Raw genomic sequence first — 23,458 nt, 5'->3', positions numbered from 1 at the left:
AGCTCTGCTTCAATCCATGAGTTTCAGCTAAAATGAAGAACGAAGACAACAGAAATGTTAAATAAATATTCTAAATTTAAACAGGTAATTTACTTAATTTAGAACATTAAATAAAATGCTTCTCTCATATATATTACTATATATATGAGTCTTTGGCTAGTATGTCTGTCTGTGCACCATGTGTTCTGGTGCCCACAGAAGCATTGGAATCCCTGGAACTGGAATTAGAGATGGCTGTGAGCTGCCATGTTGGTGTTGGGAACTGAACCCAGGTCCTCTACTAGCCCAAGTCCCCCTAAACTCTTAACTACTGAGCTATCTTTACACCATCAGATATTTGTTACCTTGCAACTTTGCTAAGAATAAGGGCCAGGGTCAGTGTTGACTTTCATGGCTGAATCATTCCCTCACTATGTATCTTAGGGAATGTATGTATCCTACCTGCTTATAAATGTAAATTACTTGCTTTGCACTATTGGGAGAACTGTAAAATTCAATGTTTAGCATAGGCAAAACATTCAAATGTTGGTAATACTTTCATCAACAATGTATTTGTTTGTGTGGTGAGTATAAATTCAGTAACTAATTTTCAGATTAGCTCTTTCCTCTGATATGATTTTCTCTAACTTCGCTTTGACCTTTACTTTGAGTTTATGTAAAGTGTATGGTGGACTCTGGATTCACAATAGATTTTCTACTTTTTTGCACGAATCTTAAAAGTTCTTATTAATAAAAACAAACCCAGGAGCCAGGTACTGGGGTCAACGCTAGAAGATCAGAGAATCAGAACAAGCCACAGTCACAAGCCACAGTTCCTCAGCTGATCCTGTTTCCTCAGACAGGAAGCCTCTGAGTCCTCATCCAGAATGAATCTCAGCTGAACTGTTGCTCAAAAGCCTAAAAGCTTAATCAACTCTAGTTCCTGGTCCTCACGCCTTAAATAAATTTCTGCTTCCTGCCATCACTTCCTGGGATTAAAGGCTCTTGTTACCATGCCTGGCTGTTTCCAGTGTGGCCTTGAACTCACAGAGATCCAGGCAGATCTCTGCCTCTGGAATGCTAGGATTTAAGGTGTGTGTACCACCAGTTTCTGTCCTCTATGTCTAGTGGCTGTTCTGTTCTCTGACCCCAGATAAATTTATTAGGGTGCACAATATTTTGGGGAACACAATATCACCACACTATTTTCATTACCCATGTTGGAGGTACATGTGTCAGTCTTATTGGAGTGAGTATTAATCTCTTTTCTTGAGAATATGGTCTGTGTTTTGGGTGATAACCACAAACAAGGAACTTCCTTTCCTTTCTTTCTGGAAGTAATTTCAAATTTGTTGCTTCCCTTATCTGAAGCAGAATTCTAGTTGACTGGTCATTCACACATCTGCTTAAACAGTGTGGTAGAACTGACAAGGGTGGTGATGGATCAATTGTAAGCGCATGGTATTGATGAGTTCATTTTTCTGCTTGTTATATTCATATGGCTAGAAGTTACACAGGGAATGCATTGAGTTCATCAATAATGAGAATTTGAGAGACTACTGAAGAATCATTTCTTATTTTTGTATCTTAAGTAAAGTTAAATTCTACAGAAAAAAAAAGTTACACTTCAAATTCTAGATATTACATATATTGTCTGTGCATTGTTGTCAATGAAACTTATCTAAAGAATAAATTAATTTGACATAAAATTTTCCTTGTGCCTTTTCATATGCCTTTTATTTTATTTTGATTGTTAATGAATTTCTTTGTAAAGTTTGTCCAGTCAATTAACAAGATTTAAGCAATGACCCATCCTCCATCCACCACACATCAAAATATACAGGACATTACACCTACATTTGAATTTAACAAGAGGAAAATTGAATTTAAAAAGAGGAAACTCTTTTTGAATCCAGTGATGAATGTCTATATTTCCAACTACTTGTTAGGGTGAGACAGAAAGACACTCTATTCAGGATTCTGAGTCATGCGGAAATTGTGTCTCAAACTCATGATTTTGAGAGCTGGAGGGATAGCACAGAAGTTAACAGCACATATTGCTCTTTCAGAGGACCTGAGTTCAATTCCCAGCACTCATCTCATGTGGTTCACAGCCAACCTATAACTGCCACTCCAGGGTTCTGACACCTCTAACCTCTCTGGACACTTGCACTCAAGTGTGCATACCCACATGCAGACACAGGTGATTAAAAATAACAATAATCTTTTAAAATATCCTTTTGAGCTGAGCATAGTGGCACATGTCATCTTTAATCATTGCACCTGGGAGGCAGAGGTCATGTGAACTTTTGTGTGTGAAACTCAACATGATCTAGCTATCCAGGACTACATAGTGAGATCCTGTCTCAAATATTTTTTGAAAGTAGTATTATATGTCAACTCATGGAGACTTAAAGAAGATTGATGTGAAGTGAAGGGCAAAATGATTCTGTTAATGATGGTTAAATATTACTACCTAGTCTGGCTTATCCATGCTAAGAGTAACACTACATTATTACGTAAAGGGGAAATGAGTTGGGAATTATATGTGTAATAATAACCCTTAATTGTCTCTTTCTTGGTGGCTCTTTACAGGTATTAGAGGTGGGGTGGGATTTTCTGTTATGCAGATAAAAGATAAAAAATGCCATCTTAGCTGATATCATAATTTTATAAAGATTATGACTCCTTTGGAGGACCTGAGGAATATAAGGCCAATGACACCTTAAATTCACAAATTGCGTACTTCTGTGTATGATATCAGTGTCACGATAAAACTATTACAACCTTATCCTTAGAGTCTATGTTAAGAAATAATTATGTGCTAGCACTTTATGAAGTATTGCAATCTAGATAAATAAGAAAAATGTATTCTGCTGATTTGCTATCTTCCAACTAGAAGTTAGATTCTAAACTCCTTGAGATTGTGGAGAATACAGAATAAATTAATGTCAGCACCTAACACAATGATTGTTTTTCATATAATGTAGATAGTAGATAATACCAAAGTAATCTTACAGAGAGAAAACCTTGATAAAGGGTTGATAATGTGCTTTTAGAGCACCAATATTAACAGAATAAGCTGCAGGTATTCTTTGATAACAGTCAATCTACCCCAGACACAATAAGACTATTCCATACCAAAAAATTATGAGCTAGATTTTGCTCTCCTCCCAAGAAATTTCTGACAATATGTATGTATTTGGAAATAATGTCTTTAAAGTTGTAATAAATTTTTGTCATTCTAAAAAGCTCATTCCAATATGACTAATTCTTTAAGAAAAGGAAATGTGGATACAGATAAGCTGCTTCTTAACAAATTCAATCATGAAATGAAAACATGTATGCAGTTACATTGAAGTTGAACAAACTTGCATAAAGAACTGTTAACTCTGTATTTTGCAAGCTATAAAGGAGAAAACACTCACCAATTTTATAAAAATCAATACACATATTTTATATATACTCTTGCACTTTGAATACCTCTTACCTTCTGCTTATCTTTCAACCAGGTTTATAAATACACATACAAGTATATAGTGAAGTAAAAAGCTTTTAACATTTGCTTTCTTCTGACTTTTTTTGGTTAAAGTACTTAAATATAATAGCAGTTCTCAGAAATACTTTTCTTATTTAAAATTTGCATTAGGAAAACTGAAAATTCATTAAATAATTTTCAAACAATTACTATGTGTTTGTATTTCTGCTCTAATATACATTTCCACATATGTACTCAATTTTGGTCATATTTCAAATACTGTCAAACTGATGTTCTCATTAAGACACAGTTCAACAGAATCATTTCAAAGCGATTTTAGTGCAAATGTAAGACAATGAATTAAATACCTAAGTTGCTCTTAATTATAGCTACATTAAGTGGAATTGACTTTCTATAGTTTAATAAACTACTTGTAAAAAGATCAGATGCAATCATTTTAACTGTTATTTTATTATTCTGCGATATCACATATATAAACTAACACAATTTAGTTCTGAGAGTACATGATACTTTTCAGTTATATTACAGCATTTCTCTGTTAAAATCTCATGTCTAATATAGACATTGAGTACAGGTATTCTCTCTCAATTTATAGAAATATAATCTTTAAAGCAAGAGAAATACAATCATTTTCTTTTAATCATCATGTGATTCGATAATGCCAGTCACTTACTATGAATCACTGTTATGGAATATTATTTTAACTGGGCAAAGATGTGTTACATTTGTTTATGCTGCGGAATATAACTTTATCTGTGTAAATATGTGTTACTTTTGTTTATGCTGCATTTGTTTAATTTTGAAAACATGTGCTGCATTCGTTTCAACTTGCCTGCCTAAGGCAAGTGACTGGTCTAATAAAAAGCTGAATGGCCAATAGCTACGCAGAGAAAAAATAGTTGAGACTGGTGGGCAGAGACAGTAAATAGGAGGAGAAACCTAGACTCAAGTAGAAAGATGAAAGAAGGAGGAGGAGAGACCTAGGGACATGCCTAGGGCAAGAAGTCAAGCAGATATCAGCCAGTCAGACATTAAGAAGCAGTAAAAGTAAGATATACAGAAGTAAGAAAGGTAAAAATCCCCAAGGCAAAAGGTGGATAAAGAGAAACAGGTTATTTTAAGTTAAAGGAGCTAGCCAGGAATGCACCTAAGCTAGGTCAAGCATTTCATAACTAATTATAAGTCTATATGTCGTGATATGGGAACTGGTTGGTGGCCCAAAAGAAAAGGCCTGGTACAGATTATTTAGACTGTTCTATATAAAAATTATTACCAATACAAAGCCATGAAAATTTTTATTGGCATATATTCATTGTATAAAGTAATGGGATTTGTGAACATTTTCATTCACATATATCATATATTTTGTCTATACTCTCTCCTCCATCAATACCTTCCTGTAAATAATTTCATTATGGTAATAGTAAAATTTTGTTTATTTGTTTTCTGTTTTGATCTAGTGTTTGATTTTTATATTCTATATCAGTGATATTATATATTATACTCCCTTTAAATTCTTTAGATATTATCAACTTTAGATGTTAGAACAAACTTCAAATAAGAGATTTTAAGTTGTCATTGTTTGAATATAACACATGGACTTCCACAGCCAGTTTGTATTCTATTTTGTCCCTAAGCATGTTTATTGTTGTGGGTAGGATGCTTGTATGTGTGAAGTTCTACTTCAGTTGGACTAGACAGAACTGGCTGAATGTACAATGGCTGGAAAAATAACTACCTGGCATCAACATATTAAATGGTACACCTCTTTTTTACTCTGACTATGTAAAAATTATTTCTCCTTGATTCTTATAATCACAAAAGAATTAATCTGTGAGATACATAGTTTTAGCAAACTATGTATTTATTTAGTGAAGCATATCATGCACTCCAAGAAGAGCTTGAATAGGCTCTTCAAAAGGGGTGTTTAGCATCAGAGTGGGTTATATACTGTGGGCTTTTAGGAACTTTATGATTATTTATAAAGTGTGGGCAAATTTATAGGGTTAACATAGACCCCCTTCTTTTTCCTCTGCTGATCTTGAAAGGAGCCCTCTATTAGGTTAACTGTTCCCATGATCCTTCTAAAACCCTCACCAAAAGGAGGTCAAAACCACAATACAAAAAGTATTTAAATGAAACCACTTGTACAACCTTTGTTTGGGTGCATTACTTGAAATCGAGGAAACCCATTGTGTTAGTTTCTCAGAAAGTGGAAAGAACATAACTGCATCTTCAAGGGAGCATAACCACAAAGGGGCATCCTAGCCACCAGATGACAAATTTACCAAGATATAGCTATAATTTTCCTTAGTTATATTCTATGTGACTCCTTGTTTAGTGCTATGACCAGGTGGTAACTGGGAAAAAAAATCAAAGCACAAAACCAGAGTGCTTGAATTCCTGGGAAAATTTCTGACTAATGATAGAAAAAGATATCAGTGTTCCTTTATTAGCTTGTTGTTCTTATCATTTAAGTAATTATATATATATATGATTCATATATATGATACATAAATATCCATAGCCCTCCTGATCTCCAAGAGTTAAAAAATTGATTTGTTCATTTGTCTCTCATTTCTCCTATTTATTTTTAAAATGTGTTTCAGATTTATTTTATGTGTATGAATACTTAGCCTGCCTGTGTATTTGTGTGCCATGTGAGTTCTTGGTACTCACTGAGGTTAGAAAAATTATTGGAGTCTGTGGAACTTGAGTTACAGATGAAAACCATAATGTGGATACTTGGAACCAAACCCAGGTTCTCTGCAAGAATAAGTACTCTCAACCACTGAGCCATCTCCCTAGTGCCTCTACTTTAGGCCAAGTATAATGGTCTTCTTTAAAATGCAAATGATGTTTGGGTCTTCTTGTTTGTACCTTAATCCCAGGAGATAAAATCACCCAGTTTGGGGCTGAACTGGTAACAGTTATTCTTTCTTGTTTGCATATATCGTATATTGTTAAAGATTATATATTTAAAATAGTATTAACTGGGTGCTATGGGGAAATTGCCAGTAGCTGTAGCAATGTCATTGCTCTTGATTTTCATTATTTTTATTCAGGGTCTTTTATAAAATACATAAATCATGTACTTTTGTCAAGCATCATAAATGACATCTTTCTTAGATGGCTTAGTCATAACTTAGTGATAATAACATATATCCATAAACATCTATAATCAATATCTTCTTATATTTTCCAAAAAGACTCTATGTATTTTGGTCATGACTTCAATATTGAGCCAGTTACTGGATAATATAGACTTTACTTTTCTCTTATTCTGGTCACCCAAAAGTAAGATTTTAATGATTATATTAATACTTAATACCCACAAGGTCAACCAAAAGTAAGATTTTAATTATTACTTAATACTTCCATTAGTACTGCATAGCCCTAGACATACAACACAACGCTTATGCATGACTTTCTAGTTTTCCAGAAATATATTAGAACTTTTCATAAGCCCTGTGGACATCTTAGTGGAAACATATCTGAAGTGGAAACATAATCTTACCAATAAAAACCAGGAATCAGATACTGGGGTAAAATGTGAAAGATCAGAGAAATGGGAATAGCCACAGTCCTTTGACCAAAAGAGCCAAGATCCTGTCTCAGGCCCACCTTACCACTTCCTATTTCTCTCTCTCTACAGTCCTCCAGACCTTTATGGTTAACTAGTGGCTATCTCTACCCTCTGACTCCAAGCAAGCTTTGCCAGAACATAAATAAAATATCAGTCAACAAACATATTCATAATTTTTGTTCTTTGTTCATTCTATGGTCATTACATCTGGCAATGCATCTAATATCATTGAAGAATAGGTTTTTTCTATAAATTAACTTCAATGTCAAATAATACATCAAATATAATTATATAGTAATGTGTCTTGGAAGAGCATGCAAAGCTTTTGGTCTAAAGTGGCTAAGTGGGATGCTCTTGCTTAACCTTACAGTCCTTTGCAGCCAGCATCATCGTAGGTGAAATAAGTGATTGATACAATGTTTGCTTCCTTAAATTTTCCATATATTCTTCATTGAGATCTGTAAAATTCGGGCTTCCTTGTTTGCTCTCTGATATCTTCAGAGAGCTGCCTGTGTATTTTAATTTTAATCCAATTTATATAGTTGTTCTCAGACTGAGCACTGTTAGGACACAAGAAGGTTCTGATGTGCATCTTTCCTTGTTACATGTCTTCTAAGTGCAATTCAGTAAGAACTTATATGATTCTATTTTAAGATCTTTTTACTAGGTTTTTCTTTTTTAATATTTTTATTTTATAATTAATTTAATTTTACAGATCACCCATGGATTCACCTGTCCTCCTTCCTCCCACCCCCAGGCTTCTCCCCAATTAACCCCCCATTCTCACTTCCTCCAAGGCAACGTCTCCCCTGGAGAGTCAGCCTAGCCTTGTACATTCAGTTGAGGCAGGTCCAGTCCCCTCCTCTCTACAACAAGGCTGAGCAGAGTGTCTCAGCATAGGCCCTAGGTTCCAAAAAGCCAGCTCATGCACCTAGGACAGGTCCCAGTTCGACTGTCTGGGGGCCTCCTAAATAGTTCAAGCTAATCAACTGTCTCACTTATCCAGAGGGCCTGGTCCAGTTCCATGGAGGCTTCTCAGCTATTGGTTCACAGTTCATGTGTTTCCACTAGTTTGGCTATTTGTCCCTGTGCCTTTTCCAATCATGGTCTTAGTATCTCTTGCTCATATAATCCCTCCTCTCTCTCGCTGATTGGACTCCTGGAGCTTCACCTGGGGCTTGGCTGTGGCTCTCTGCATCTGCTTCCATCAGTCACTGGATGAGAGTTCTATCATGACAGTTAGGGTGTTTGGCCGTGATCACCAGAGTAGCTCAGGCACTCTCTCGACCATTGCCAGTATAGTGGAGGTATCTTTGTGGATTTCTGGGGACCTCTCTAGCACTCTGATTCTTCCTATTCCCATGGGGTCTTCATTTAGCATGGTATCTCTTTCCTTGTTCTCCCAGTCTGTTCCTGATCCAGCTGGGACCTCCCGCTCCCCTAAGATCTCTTTCCCCTAACCCTTGCCATCCATTACCCCTCCTTACCCCCAGTTGCTCATGCAGATCTCATCCATTTCTCTGTCGCTTGGTGATCCCTGTGTCTTTCTTAGGGTCCTCTTTACTAGGTAGCCTCCCTGGAGTTGTGAGTTGTAGTCTGGTTATCCTTTGCTTTACATCTAGTATCCACTTATGAGTGAGTACATACCATATTTATCTTTCTGAAACTGGGTTACCTCACTCAGGATGATATTTTCTAGTTCCATCCATTTGCCTGCAAACCTCATTCAATGCAATCCTCATCAAAATCCTATTACTAGCTTTTTCTAATACAGTAAACTTTAACCTGTCTTGGAACCATTATAATCCTTGAACATAAAATTAACACTAACTGGTAACAAGAACATACTTGTTACTTCACTATCTAGAATCAGAAGCCTCTCATAAAGTTTCTGTAGGTTATTATGATTTCCTCAAATTTTGGTTCATAATTAATTTTACAACTATGACTTTAACAAGATAGCACTAGGAAAACAAGTTATACATTTCATCTTTTATAAAGTGAATGAGGTTGGAGAGATGGCTCAGTGGATCTGAATGCTTCCTGATCTTCTAGAGTAATCAGGTTATGCTCTGAACACCCACATGATGTCTGAAAACCATTAATAACTACACTCCCAGGAGATATGATGCTCTCTTTTGCGTCTATGGGAACCAGGAACACATGTGGTACACATACATACACACAGAAAAAACATTCATACACATATCATAGAAATAAATTAGTCATTTCTAATTTTTAATTAAAATACAATTATATTTTATCCTTTCCTGTTTCTCCTTCCATTACCTCTCATACACAACCACCCCCCAATTCTTTCACTAATTCAAGACCTCTGTCCTCTTTTTCTATAATTGCTGTCACACACACACACACACACACACACACACACACACACACACACACAAAGCCACACTCACACATGTACTCCTAAATATACAAATATAATCTGTTCAGTATGTATAGTATTACTTGTATGTACATGGTTTCAGTGTAGAGTTCCTCATTTGATTTATTAATTAATATCTTTTTAAAAGAAAGAAAGCTATGAGCCAGGCAAGGGGACCTCTGCAAGTTTAAACATAGCCTGGTCTACATAGATGATTACAGGCCAACCAGAGGCTACATAGTGAGACCCTTTCTCAAAATAGGGGGTGAAATTGAATTATGAATTTCTATTCTTTGTGTGTATAAGCATGTATACTCATATGTGTGCACATGTTTTGTGGGGGTCAGAAGTAAAAACTGTGCATCTTTCTCACTTGCTCGTCACATTATGTTTTGCAATCTGATCTCTTATTGAACTGGGAGCTCACAAATTCTGCTAGAATGTCTGGTCAGTAAGCTTCCGCATATCTCTGCATTGCTAGTGCTGCTGGGATTATGGGAACCTGGTGTTATTCCTCCATTTAATATATATACATATATATATATACATATATATGTGTATATATACATATATATATATGATTTATTTATTCTTTCATGTATACAACCTATTTTGTTCTTATCCAACACTGGCTATTTCCTCCAACATCACACCTCCTTGCTGCCTCACTGGTCATGGATTCACTGTCTGAAGCTGTAATAAAATACTTAATTACATGCTTTGTTTTATGTTTCATTGGTCGTAGTGTTTTTTTCACAATAGAACAGGATCTAAGACAGTAGTTCACACACTGTGAATCTCCACTCTTTGACAATTGAATGGGCCTTTTTCGGGGATCACCTAAGACCATTGGAAAACACCAATATTTACTTTACAATTCATAAAAGTAGCAACATTGCAGTTATGAAGTAGTATGAAAACAATTTTATGGTTTGGGGTCACCACAATATGAAGAATTGTATTAAAATGTCTCAACATTGGGAAGGTTGATAACTACCGATCTAAGACAAACCCTGAAATCAAATTAGTGCTGCCCATATGTTCATGGGTGTGGAGCCCTATACAGGGGGATGGGCAACCTGTCCATAAATTTTGAATAGATATTAGGTATCAAACTCAGGCCTTCAAGCTTCCATGGCAGGTACCTTACCAACTGAACCATCTCTCCAATCTCTAGAGGATTTTTTTTTTTTTTAGGTTTTTCTCGAGACAGGGTTTCTCTGTGTAGCTTTGCGCCCTTCCTGGAACTCACTCTTTAGCCCAGGCTGGCCTTGAATTCACAAAGATCCGCCTGCCTCTGCCTCCCGAGTGCTGGGATTAAAGGTATGTGCCACTACCGTCCGGCTCTCTAGAGTTATTTTTACACTAATATTTCCTTGATTATTTCATTTTTGGTTCTGCTGTTAACTACATCTAAGAAGAAAGACTCAACAATACCATAGGCAATGTATTTTGTATCTTTCCTTCCCTGTGCTCCTAAGACTGAGCAGTTTCCTGGCACAGAATTGGTATTAAATCAATGTAATCTTAGTGAATAGTATAAATGATTCAACTATTAACTAGAAACATAAAGTTTTGTGACTGGAGAGGAGAAGCTATTGAAGATCTATCCAAACATTCACTAAATATATTTGTATTTTAATTAGCACCAGGTAAAATTACCACTTAAAAATGCTTTTCTAATATTTGGAACATAGTACATAAAGTAATGAAAAAAAGTAATGAAAAATGAACACACTCCTGAAGATAGACCTCTCATCCTTCCATGTAGAGACTAAATTTTAGTTTTATTAGTAAAATGTTTTATTTTGTGTAATATATGTAAGAGACATATTTTAGCTTTATGTATTCCTACATATTGCAATTACATAATACTTTTTATACTCTTTCAAATATTCACTCTAAGACAATCTACAAAGTTCATGATAATCACATTACTTGGCTATCTTTTTCACACAGCTGTTAAAACAAAATTTCCATTGGATATAATTTATACTCATTTTATAATGAGCAATTGAAAAAAACTGCCTCAGGATTAATTGTTTAGGCAGCATTTAGAATGTAAATATATCCATGGAAGTTATCTTATTCTAGTTAGAATAGCAGCCTTTCATTTTATCCTTGACTGACTGAGGACCTGAGCCCCTGAAGTAAACATCATGAATCATTTGCTGCTCATTTTTCTCTGAACACCTTTTATGTTGAGCCTGTCACTTTGATTTATATTTGATTTTATTCTTAATTACACTAAAAGTAAAGTATTTACTGAAATTCTATATTTTAATTGATAAAATAAATAAGACATGTTGGTTTCACTGTCATCTTTCAGTTTTGTTTATTTGAAGTATATTGTAACACATTTAAGTGGTTCTATTTAATTTTATTCTGCCATACCTTCTACAGAAAAATATAATTTAAGCATGAATAAGAATTAGGCTAGATTGAGAATTACAAAGGAATCCTTTCAAAATCAGGATTAGCTTAAACACTATTCAACTCTGCTTAAACAGTAGAAAGAAAGGAAAGTGTGCAAATAATGATCTTCCAACATATAAAAACATAACTAGGCTAAGTAAATTGGTCCTACAAATGTTTGTCTCAGACAAGAGGAAAAAAAATAATTACCATAAAAACCATTAGTTCTTCTTGAATAAGCAGTCCATATAGGTCCTGTGGATGAAAGCTGAAGATTGAAATGGTTTGTGTTGGTTTTCAAAATATGACCAGGATCCTGACCTTTCATGTTTGACTTTTCTATAGTTTACCTTTTTATTATCTCAAACATTGTATAAGTTATGGATTTGCTGTGGTAATGGACATCTGAATTTATTGGAAACTATAAGACAAATTCCTGTAGCAATTTTGATAGAGAGATAGCTAGAAATGTGCAACAAGTAAGCACCAAACTATTTTTTATATAAAATGCAAAATATTAATCTAAACAATAGCAAAGTTAGTCTTATTGTACACATGGTAGATATTATTACCATTAGAATAATTTTTGTTTTAACATTTTTTATCATATTGATCTAGGTGTTTGTGTGTGTATGTGTGTGTGTGTATGTACATGTGTACATGCACATGGGGAATTCAAACCACAATATTTGAGAGTTCATTCTCTCCTACCATTGGCATCCTGGGGTTTGACTGCAGTTCCTCAAGGTTCATGGTAAGTTCCTAGAAGTCACAGTCTATTTTCAACTCTGGCTTCTGACAGCTTCTGTTCATAAGTACTACATAAATCATAGGAAACAGTAAAATTGTATATAGTAGCGAAGAGTAATTGTGAAACCCTAAACAGAAAAAATTCATTGTGCCTTCTAGTTTCAACAAGCTGTGACTCTCACTATTATGTTTATTGCATATCAAATACTCCCTTTCTACATATTCTGTCTTTTATATCTCCTCTTATCCCTCTATACTTTTCCTAATCACCATTTACTTAATACTGAATCTCTCAATGCATAACTCTATGTCTTTTTAACAAATGTTCCTAACTTTTAGAATAAAATAGGTAGAAGAAAATAAATCTCTATCTACAGTTGAAAGACAAAATCTATCAGTATATTCATGATTTGAAATCTTTATTTTGTAATTTCATGTCAATTGTGCATTCTATGTTATATTTGCATGCCATATGAAAATAATGTAGTAAACATTGTGATTGACAATTCCTGAAATAATGAAGTGTCTACAAGTTTGACTGATAGTTTAGAACCTCGGTGATGTGGGAGGATTGGAACATTGCAGATCAAGAGCCTAATTGTATCTTCAGCTTCCGTTGGACCTCTCCCCTAAATAGACTTTCTTATTTGCCTTTGTTTCATATCCAAAATCATGTGACTAACAGATAAATATCTTTGGAATTTATTAACTTAGCAGACCATTAGCTTCCACCAGTCTAAAAGCCAAGAATGTCATCAGCTAGCTTCTGAGAGTTATTGCTGAGATGTCTCTGCTTTGTTGCAATCCTCCTCTTTGATGTTTCTAACAATATATGTGAAAGTAAGTGTCTTTATTTAGGACTTTAATGATTCCGTTACTATAAAAAATTCTTCATGAAACGATTTCCATGTTGAAACAAAGAATTTGGGTAACTTATGTCTGTGTCCCCAGGCAATGGTCATTCATATTAAGCTCCAGAATAAACTATCTCTTATATTTTTGAGGTAAGAGTAGTATCATTCTGGCAATGATAACCTTAAATTGTACTGCAAAACAAAATTGAAGTCAAAAATAATGTTGCCATGATTTATGTTGACAACATTACTAGTTATTCATTAGCAAATTACTAGATCCTATACTAACTACTTGACACATATTTTCACTTTTTTCTAAAGGTTTTTGAGGAAAGTAGGCTGTCTTAGAGTTTCTATTGCTATGAAGATACACAATAAAGCAAGTATTGAAAGACAAAGCATTTAATTTGGGGCTTGCTTAGAGTTTTAGAGGTTTAGTCCATTATCATCATGGTGAGGTGACATGCAGACAGGCACTGGATCAGTAGCTGAGAGCTACATTCTTATCTGTAGGTAGGAAGAGCGAGAGACTCTGGACTTGGCATAGGCCTTTGAAAGCTCAAAGCACACCCCCAGTGACATACTTCCTCCAACAAGACCACACTTCTTAATCTTTCTAATCCTTTTAAATAATGCCACTCCCTGGTGACTAAACATTTGACTATATGATCCTATGGGGGTAATTCTTATTCAAATCATCAGAATCACTAAATCAATTATTTAAATTATTTACTTATTTTGAGATGAAGTCACACTATATAGCCCAGGCTGGCATCTGACTCACAATTTTCTTGCCTCAGCAGCCCAAATTTTTAAGATCACGGTGAACAGAGGTGGTCACTCTATTCTCTCTGCTCCTACAGCTTATCACAGACACTGCCAAACCCACCAGCATTCAGGCATTGGACAAATTTGAGCACACCTTCATTGTCATCTAGCCAGATGGTGTGCATCAGGGCCTGGTAAGAGAGGTCATCAAGCACTTTGAGCAGGAAAGGTTGCACTTGGTGCCCATGAAGTTCCTTCAGGCTTCAGATGATCAGCTGATGCAGCACTACATTGACCTGAAAGACCATCCTTTCTTCCTAGGGCTGGTGAAGTATATGAAATAAGGGCCTGTGGTGACCATGGTCTTGGAGGGGCTCAATGTGGTTAAGACAGGCGACACTATGAGACACCATACCTGCTGATTCTAAGCCAGGCACCATTCAAAGAGATTTCTGCATTCAAGTTGTCAGGAACATCATTCATGGCAATGATTCAGTGGAAAGTGCTGAGAAACAGATAAGTATATGATTTAAGCTAAAGAATTGATTAACTAAAATCATGTAGTCATGATTGTGTATATGAGTAGAGGTGCATAAAGCAGCATTGCTGATGGATCCCTGGACACAGCTCTTCATTCCACTGAGTGCGTGTATCATCTTTTCTAAAATATATTTACCAGTAAAGAATTTGGACCTTGAAAATTAAAAGATCACAGGCATTCACTATCACATGACAAATATGTATTACTTAATGGTATATTGCTACAGAAGCCACTGATAATAGATGAAACAGAGCATTCCCAAATTGTTGTGGAATATTACTTTAACTAAGCAAAGATGTGTTAAAATTGTTTATGCTGCAGAATATTACTTTAACTATGTAAAAGTGTGTTGCTTCTGTTTATACTGCATTTGTTTAATTAAGTAAAGATGTGTTGCATTTGTTTTACCTTGCCTGCCTAAGGAACCTGATAGGTCTAATAAAGAGCTGATCAGCCAATATCTAGGCTATTGTGTGTATTAGTAGAGGTGGGTAAACTGATGGATCTGTAGACACAGCCCTTTATTCCACTGAGTGGATGGATCATTTTTTTTCTGAAACATATTCACCAGTAAAGGAGTAAAATTCACCAGAACTTAAAAAAGAAAAAACATATGGCAGGCAAGCTACAAAGTTTAAACAGATTTCTGGAGTAAGAGAAAAGAAGACAGAAGGAAAAAAAAGATGCTGTTTTAAACTTCTATGAAGATGAGACATACAGCTGACAAGCAGCCACACATTAGGGAGGGAGCCTTTAGAAAAAAGTAATAAGGCTCAAAATGTTGATGTCAAATCCCAAAGTGTTAAGGAAAGCATACTTAGGGATAAGATAGATGAAAGAAAACTAAAAGTTCATACTGTTTTTCTCTATAATACAGGCAGACCTAGCATGGCTGTGGCTCAGAAACTACAGGAACAGTAGCAGAGAAAGTAGAGACCTAATTATTCAGTCTTCTTCTTTAGCATATTTTAGGTTTTCACTAGACTAGAGATTGTAATGTTTAAACCATGGGTTGGCTAGGCTGAATTATCTATATAAAAATCTAAAATAATTTATACAGAAAACACATGTGATAGATTTTAATATTGTTTTTGAAATTTAAGTGTGTAGTTATACATATGTGTGTGTTCTGCTTTGTGTATTTCTCATCCTAATTGAACAGTATGCAATCAAATTGCTTATCCAAGTATGGTGTTCACTTTGTACATTTATATACATTATGAAACTGTTCATCAGAATTATTTTTTACATATACTTACTATGGATTAATTTGAATTATATACTTCTAAGTGTGGATATGTATTTTATTGTTGTTTGGTTCTTTTTTCCTTTTATTTATCTATTCAGTAAATATTCTCTTATTAAACTAAATAATATAGTTCCAAATGTAGTATTCAACACCTTATTATAAAATGATAATGCTTGAAAGATATTTAATCAAAGATTAAAACAAATTTTAGAAGAAATACAGAATCCGTCTGTCAAAATAATAAGATATATATGTAAGAAGTGAGTTACTTTTCAATTCTTTTTCTCAAATTCTATTTGTGTATTGCTACCAGCATTCATCGCCAAATGTTTTCCGAGCTCCACATTACCTACAGGAAAAAGCACAAACTTGTCAGCCCGGGGTCTGAGGTCTTACGATTTAACCTACAATCTTCCCCACTAGGACCCAATACAATCACTACATTCTGAACTTTGGATCATAACTTTCAAAAGTAAAAATTGATTGCCTCTAAGACAGTGTAAAGCAGTATAAATATAAGTACAAATTAGGACAACTGCCTGGATAGACTACCTTCTCTAATTTGCAAAATTTTACTTAAAATATAAAGGTAAATTCAAGCATAGTCATTCCTTTAAATATTTTATCAACTGTATAAATAAAATATATATAATCAATGTTCCAGCCTGTACTGATTTGATTTTATTGTCAAACATTTATTGATTATTTCAATAATCTCTTGGTTATGGTGAATATCCAGTTTTGGGTTGGTATGTCTTTTTTATTGACTTCTGAGTCTTTTGTCTTGGATCCTTTCTTCCTTGAAGTAATATTTCCATGTTTTTAATTTTTAAAATAAACTTTATTATTACACATATACAAATATAAAACACTGTACACAAAAATTAACCTGATCCCAAACCTGGAATTCTCCACGAACTTCAGTATAATTAGATTAGCGATACTGAAGCTGTTGAGTTTTACATTAGATTTTACAATTTCACTATGTAATTTATTTTTGTGTACTTATCTATCAAAACATGAAAAACAATCATGACAGAATTAGAACCAGAAAAACAATTAGATTATATCATCTTTTAAAACTCATGCCCATCACCTGCATTCAGTCCCTCCTACTTCACTAACATTTAGCCCTTCTTCTCTTTTCCGTATATTATACTGAAGCCGCAGGTACATTTTTGTACAAATACACATAAATTAGTGACTACATTTCACATTCAAGGAAGAACATGTACTTTTTAAAATTCTGAGACTATATGATTTCACATAATATCATTCATTGTAAGACCATCCATATAATCCACATTTTTATTACATTTTACTTTAGAACTTAAAAGTACTCAACTATTTTATATATAGCATTTTCTTTGTCCAAATATTTTAAAGGCTTCTCTATTGGGCTAGTTTATATTTTGATTTCTATATGAAGAGTTTTCATTGTTGTTTCTCCGCTTTTATTTAAAAAAAAAACTGTATGTCATTCTCACACATCATCAATGTTATAAACTCAGTTGTGCAAACATTATTCCAATATCCTTTATCTTTGTGTTTAAATATCTATAGATATTATTGGGGTTGTGATATTAAAATATCTCAAAATGATGAAAACAGGAGGTAGAAAATGGCTAAATACATTAATGTAAAAAAGAAAACAAAAACAAAGTAAAGTTACCAGTTTCTTTCTTGGCTAAAAGTTAGAAATGTCCTTGAGAATGTAATTATCATTGTCCTTCCCATAGGCCATAGATGCCAGAAGTATCTAAACCAAAATAGTCTCTGCTTTTGCCATGGCTGGAGGCTGGAGATGCCAGTAAGTGGGTCTTATTTTCCCTTATCTCCTTTCTTTAAAATGTTATCATTTTCCTGGAAACCATTCTGAGGACACTATCAAATCCACAGGTACCTAATACTTGGAATGAAAACAATATTGACCCCCATGCACACTTTCTTGCTTTCCTCCATCCGCCAAAGCCTTATTAACTCCAAGGCAATGAATCTTAATAGTATTCCATTCTGTGTGACCCTTCTTCCTATCAGGGAGATTTATCTTCTTTCTCTCCCTATTACAAATACTTCTTTCTAAATATTATCATTTGTGGTCATTGACTTGTATTCTCTGAATTCATTAAACAAGAACCCCAGAACTTCTGACTTTGGTTGGTTTTGGTGTCCATTAAGTGTTAAGAATCCTAGATGCTTGAGCTAAGTGCCAAAGAGCTGAGAAAGGTTCAGTTGCTCTCAGACATCTCAAAATTCCCATATTAAAATGAGCTTTTCCCCCTCAAATTTAGAATTTATTTTAGAGTGAGGTCATTAGAATTCAAAGAAAACAATCACAGATGATAACAGCAATTTGTCACCACATAATAGAAATAAAAATCAAAGCTACTGAAATTATGGTGGTGATCTCTTTTCTATAAGGTAAAATTTTGGTACTGTTTCCAAGAATTATATTATTACTTTGTGTTTCTTTATGTGTGCATATGGTATATACCTATGTGCATGTGGTATATGTGTATGTATTTGTATGCATTTTCATGTTCAGGGGCATGTGCTCATGTGGAATCCAGAGGAGGAAGTTTGATGTTCTGTTTTATCATTATCGTACCTCATTCTGTAGAGATGAGGTTAATCACTGAATCTGGAGATTGCTCACTTTTCAACAAACCCCAATAATCCTCTTGTTTCCATCCTGTTTTTTAGAGTTACTTGTATATGTATCCATGTCTGGCTTTGTGAATGCTAGGATCTGAACTCAAGTCCTCATACTTCTATAGGAAGCATTATTACACATTGAGCCATCTATTCAGCCCCAAATATTATTTTTACTGAAACTCTTCTAGTTGGGAATGTAGAATAGGGCTAGATGACTTGCTACCAGATATGAAAGGTCCTAAGTTTTATTCTTACTTTCTTGGGAAAATAAAAATTCCATAAAAGTATTCTATATCTGTGAATTAGAAATAACATTTTTAAGATTAAAAGCTGTTGATCTTACATGTCAAGTTCCTCTGTCTAGATATACAATTGACTGAGATGGAATTTTAGAAGATAAAAAAAGCTTGTTTGTTGTGATGTCTGTCATTATTACCATATTGTCCTCAAAAGTCTTACAAGGAAAAATTAATCTTCTTAGCTTCATATTTGGCTGCTAATTTGGGGAGTTCTGAATAATCAACTGATGTCCACATACATAGTAGGCAAGTATTCTAACAATAATTTAAATCCTCATTCTTATACAATTGATTTTATAAAACACCATTTTACTACAAAAATAATACCTGTAGGTTGGAAGCAGAAGTTTCTGTCCCACCAGCAACTTCCAAATACCTAGCAGCCGCTTCCCAAATAATTGACTCAGAGACTTAATATTACTTATAAATGCTCAACGGGTAGCTCAGGCTTATTTCTGACTAGCTCTTACACTTAAATTAACCGGTAATTCTTATCCATGTTTGGCCACATGGCTTGGTACCTTTTCTCAATATGACGTTCTCACCTTGCTTCCTCTGCATCAGGCTGGTGGGTGACTCCTGACTCTGCCCTGATGTTCACATACAATTAGGCAAGTATTCTAACAATGATCTAAATCCTCATTATTATACAGTTGATTTTTTTGAAACCCCATTTTTACTACAAAAAAAATCTATAGGTAACTATGGTGGTTTGAAAGAAAAGGCCCTCATAGGGAGTGGCATTATTAGAAAGTGTGGCTTTGTTGGAGTAGGTATGGCCTTGTTGAAGGAAGTGAGTCATTGTGGTGGTGGGCTTTGAGGTCTCTTATGCTCAAGTTATGCCCAATGACATTGTTTTCTCCCTGTTGTTTGCAGACCAAGATCTAGAACTCTCAGCTCCTTTTCTAACACCATGTCTGTCTCAATTCTTCCATGTTCCACCATGATAATAATGAACTAAATCTCTGAAATTTTAAGCCACCCCAAATAAATGTTTTCCTTTATAAGAGTTGACCTGGTTATAGTATCTCTGCAATGATGACAATTTCTGTGTCATCATTTATATATTTTAAAAGCTGACAGCTATCTAATAATGTCAAATCATCTCACATTAATAAGAATCTTTTTTATTAATTTTTAATTGATAATGAATTGATTTTCTAATTAATTTACTTATTTACTTTTGAAAAGTAAACTGATATGCCAAAAGGGAAAATATTATTTAAGAGAACATATATGAATTATGAGTTACAAAAATACAATCTCACAAGATATAAAGCAATAAAACAAAAATAATAATAACAACAACAGTAACAACAGACTTTTGTACAGATCGCTTCAAAGTGAGTGGAATGTGCTTAGACTGACAGAGGGACTAAGATTATGTGGCGTATTTCCTTTCCATTAATTGTTTTTAAATATTACTTCATCATTTCCCTCATATATGATGCTTTTTACATTGTTTTTGTGCTACATACATCCTATTGCCTCAAATATAATCGTTTTGATAGTCAAGCTATTTAGCATTTTTAAATATTCATAAACATTTCTAATTAGGTACAATAAGTAAATAAAATTTAGCTTGAAAAGCAACATGTTCTTGAGAAACTGAAATCACAAGAAAGCACAGAGACCCCAATAACTGGCACCGACTATTTTATTAATAAGACCTTTAAAGATTCGTGTTACAGATTTAATTTTTTTTTTACTCCATATCATCCTTCAGTTAACAAGGCAATGCAGCATGGCTAAAACTATCTTCAATGTCATGCTCCATAAAGCAAGTAAATCATATCGATTTCTCAGGCTTTTCCAAGGTAGAGAATTTCAGATAACAAGCTGCAATGAAAACATAGTAACACATTGTTTTGTATATTTCATTGACAATTTTTCTTGTAAAAAGGTTTGCAAGAAACACACCAAAAGACATTTCTCCTTTAGGTGGCTATTTTTTCTAGATAATGCCAGGTGTTTGTGTGTGTGTGTCCTGTATATTTCCTTTGTGGGAAAATAAGGTATAAAGGTACAGCCATTAAAGACAGCATGTGTCATAAAGTCAATTTCACAGGCATGATATAGTCAATCTAGTCTTTGGAATTTAGCAAAAGACTTTGAAATAAATGGCTCCAATTTGATTAAGTCACCTTAAAAGTGATAAAATGTTTTTTTCTCAAATACATATCTCTGCTTTGTATTACTGTTTCTCAGCACAGACTACTCATCTTTATTGTAAAGTTTTGGATTCTGGTCCCTTTAACTCACACTTTGAAATCATAAATCACTAACAAGTCTATTAACCATGTTACATACTCTGAAAACAATGCATAGAATGCATATCTGTATTCATAAAGTATGAAAGATTCTGCTAGGTATAAATAAAGTCTCATACAGAACTCTTAGAAGGAAAATAAATCTTATTAACTTCATATTTGTTTGATGATTTGGAGAATTCTGACTAATGAACTGATGATACACATAGTAAGCAAGAATTCTAACACTGCTCTACATCCTCATTTCTACACAATTGATTTTTCAAAACATGATTTTTACTATATAAAATATATATTTCGCATAAAATTACATTCAGAACCATTAAAAGTATAACCTACATTATGGAAGAAAATAATAAAAATAGAATATGAATCTAGTGTCAAAATACACAAAACTACACTGCAATAACAAATCAAAACAACTCAATTTAAAATGCACTCATTGTTGTTAAAATAAAGCATCTGAACCTGGATACGTTTTTGCAATAGATTTTTAATAGGATCTTGCTATGTAGCCCAGCATGGCTATGAGCATATGATCTTCCAATCTCTGTGTCTGGAATGCTGAGACTCCAGTACTGTACCAGCTTTCTTGGCTTGACACTGGATACTTATAAATAAAAGATGCTTATTGAGTTTTAGAATACTAAATCTATAGCTTTGCATTGTTTTCAGTCACTAAACTTGTGATCATTTGTTATGGAAGCTACAAGAAACAACACAGGTAGGGAAATTGCATTATTTGTCAAGATCTCTTCACAACTATAATCACATGTACTACTATACCTTCTCATTACTGTACTGTAAGTTTCTTTGTAAAGAGTATGTGTTAGTGCCTTATATGTTTACTATACAATACATAGGAAATGGAACATTTATATTAGCTACTTGTCAATAGTGTTGACAATTGAGCCTAACAGTATTCTATAATGCATTAATCAATTTATTTTCTTGTAGGAAGAAAATATTATTTAACTCAGATTTATAGGCTGGAATATCATAATAATGCTGCCCCATATGTTCAAACTGTGATACAGAATCCATTGGATTGTGCATAACGTTGTAGAGCAGAGCGCTACAAGAGAGCTAGTTACATGCAAAAGGGATCAAACATTTCAAATTGTTTTACATTGCAAAAACTCTAGTGAGAAGATCTAGTGAAAACTACAGTAATCTTGTCTGAAAATAGTGATTTTCAATAACCTGATTACCTTCTACTCAATTAAAATTCATAGTACAATTATTTGAACAATTTTACATATTCAAAACATTTCTAGTTAGATACAATAAGTAAAGACCATCTTGAAACAAAAAGGGTCCCTAATCAATTGAAATCACTAGAAAGCACAAGGAATTAATTTATTTTAAGGCTGTTTCATTTGTCAGTGAGCAAATCACTGCTTCATAGAGGAAGCTATCTTGGGAACCACATTTCCAAAACATGAAACCTCGAGAAAGGTACTCAAAGTATATCTAAACCAAAGAATGCCTTAAAGAAACCTTTATCAAGGAAATGTATAAATACCAAAAAACACATGTAAAATGCCCAATACCATTAGTATTTAGAAAGAGTCATATCAAAACTAATATGAGGTACTGCTTCATTCCAATAACTATTAGTATATTAAAGAGATACAAAATATGTTTTGCAAAAGCCATGCAGATATTAGGTCCCTTATGCATTGCTGGTGGAAATGTTAAATCGTCTAACATTTAATGGAAAGTATACAGTGATTATTCTAGAAAAGTTAAGCATAGCACTACCATGTGACCACAATAATTCTACTGTTTGGTACACACAAAAATTTAAGTGCTTGTATACTTAAAGCACTATTCATAATAACCAAAAAAGAAATTATTTTAATGAATATAAGTCAATGAATGGATAATTAAATTTTGAGATACTTATATACATATATGTGGATGCCATTATATTATAAAGTAAATAAGTAACACACATGTTCCACCATATTCTTGAAGCTTCAAAATATTATATAATGCTAGGTGTGCATAAAAATCCCAGCACTCAGAAAACAGAGGAAGATGGACTGAGGGTTCAAAGACAATTGGGCTGCATATAGGCACTGTCTGAAATGATTTAAACAAATATACAAGTAAAAATGACTGGTTAAGTAAAGAATGCAGATATATCATTGCGATTTTATCAATATGAATTTCCAAAATAAATACATCTAGAGAGCAAT

The sequence above is a fragment of the Peromyscus eremicus genome, chromosome X (assembly GCF_949786415.1).
Source record: "Peromyscus eremicus chromosome X, PerEre_H2_v1, whole genome shotgun sequence".
Taxonomy (NCBI): Eukaryota; Metazoa; Chordata; class Mammalia; order Rodentia; family Cricetidae; genus Peromyscus; species Peromyscus eremicus.
The sequence above is the reverse complement of the archived record's forward strand: the minus strand, read 5'-3'. Positions refer to the sequence as shown.